Raw genomic sequence first — 2,312 nt, 5'->3', positions numbered from 1 at the left:
AAACATAAAATTGAGCTTGCTTTTTTTTTTTATTTTCAACAGTATCTGAGGAAACAAAGTTGGGTGAATTTTCTCTTGGACTGTAATTTGACTAAGAAAACCTTGTACAAAATAAAGACCATAAGCATCAAATACAAAACATATTAGAGTCAAGTATACCAAATTTAAAAATCAATGGAGACATTATAAGAGCACTAAGGACTTTTAAAAAATGTGTCAGTTAGCTATTGCCAAAACAATGCTGCATAACAAACAACCATGAACACTAATGACACACAACAATAAGTACTTGTTTTCATGGTTCTATGGATCAGTTGGGGTGGTTCTGCTTCACATACAAGACTAGATCTGCTCCATGTGTCTCTCATTCTCCTTGAACCATTGAGATAGCCAAGGCATATTTACTTCATACCTCTATACTCAAAACTAAAACTTCCACCTCATTCTGGTAGTCAAAGCAAGAAATATTGCCAAGCTCGAAGTCAAGGAGCAGGGAAGTACACTCCATCCATGTCATGAGGATCCAGCAAAGATGTGAATGCAAGAAGGGTGAAGAAGTGAGCCCAAGAATTCAAATCACATTTTGTTTCAAAGTCACATACCAAAAAAACTCAGGAAAAATAGTCCAGAGACAGAGATCAAGATGAACCTGAGATACAGAAACACAAACTTTTAACAAAATATTTGTTATAATCATGTTTTAAATTTCCTTTTCATCTAAATATATATTTTCATTTATGAATATGTAATTCTAATAGCTGACACTAACTTATTCTCTTCTTACTGATAAAAAAAATCTAAGGCATTTTTCTTTTTAAACTTAAAGAACTTTATAATGGCTCTAGAATATGGAGAGCTTAGCTTCTTTGAGAAGCCTTCCCCACATACTGAAAGATTTGAGAGTGCCATTTCTGCAAATCACAAGTAAACTCTTAAAAAGGTTTCTACCAAGTTACTGCCTCCAACCATAGAGGTGAATTTCATATACATGCATTTTGAGAGTTTCGAACTAAATGAGGAATGAAGGCAGCAGCACCATGACTTCCATACCATCCTAATCAACTCAATAAACTCATCAGAGGCCCTCGGGAAGTTAACTATTAAACACACTTTGAATTCAACTACTCAGAGGATATTTTCCATGTGCAGTATCAACAGTCCTGGTGTAAGTTTTCATCTTTTATCACCAAGATTATTAAAAATAGTTTCTTAAAATATAACCTTAACTAATCAGATAGAAATATTGATAAAGCTCTGTGTAGGTAAAGAAATAAGCACTCTTCAACACTATTGCCTGAGGAGTAAATTTATGCAAATTTTTTGAAAGCCGTCTGGCAAAGTGTATCAGTTAGTTAACTGATATTAAAAATATACCTTTCGACCTAGTAATTCCGCTTCTAGGAATTTAAGATAATTAGCTAAGTACAAAAACTATACATAGAATGTTCATTGTTCCATTGTTTATAATAACAGAGAAATAGAATCTATTAAAATTCTCATCAATGGGGAATATGTTCAATAAGTAATGGTGCTTCTATACCACAGAATATTAGGTAGCTATGAAAAAAAGGAAAACTAATCATGTTAAAATACTCAAGATATATTATTGACTGAAAAGTGATAGGTTAAAGACCATAATATTATGTATAATATTTATGTATATATTTATGTATACCTGTAAATTCCATATGTGCTTATGCATGTACCAGACTTTTAACAATGATTGTATCTAAGAAGAAAGGGTTGTTCAGTGTAGTGGGGATATGGTTACTGTTGACTGGAAGCCTTACTAATAATATAAAAAGTCGATTAACACAGATTTTGTATGTCGTATGTATTGTATACTGTATTCCTATAATAAAGTCAGCTAGAGAAAATATTAAAATCATAAGAAAGAATACATTTATAGTATTTATTGAAAAAAAGTTCACATAAGTAACCCCACAGTTCAAACCCATGTTGTTCAAAGATCAACAATATTTTCAACATATGAATATAATAAACATATAATATTTCATAAGTATTGATAATTAGAAAAATGTAGCAAAACTGTTAGAAAGTAATGAAGTTTAAGTATTATTACCTTTGTTTATAACGTAATTAATTTAATTGTAAATTTACACAATTTTAATAATGGCAGGGTTTAGCAACTAGCTCATGAAATTCTTCAGAATTTAAAAATTGGCTCTCATGGTCTACGGCCATGCTACCCTGAACACACCCGATCTTGTCTGACCTCAGAAGCTAAGCAGGGTTGGGCCTGGTTAGTACTTGGATGGGAGACTATCTAGGAACACTGGGTGCTGTAGGTG

The 2,312-nt window shown here is 32.1% G+C and overlaps 1 pseudogene; it reads left to right on the top strand.

Moving 5' to 3' along the window:
* Positions 1–2,193: 2,193 nt before the first annotated feature.
* LOC120589830 (uncharacterized) lies at positions 2,194–2,312 on the top strand (annotated as a pseudogene).

This window comes from Pteropus medius, unplaced genomic scaffold, assembly GCF_902729225.1.
Source record: "Pteropus medius unplaced genomic scaffold, Ma_sr-lr_union100, whole genome shotgun sequence".
Lineage (NCBI taxonomy): Eukaryota > Metazoa > Chordata > Mammalia > Chiroptera > Pteropodidae > Pteropus > Pteropus medius.
Note: the sequence above shows the minus strand (reverse complement) of the source record. Positions and strands in the feature narration are given on the sequence as shown.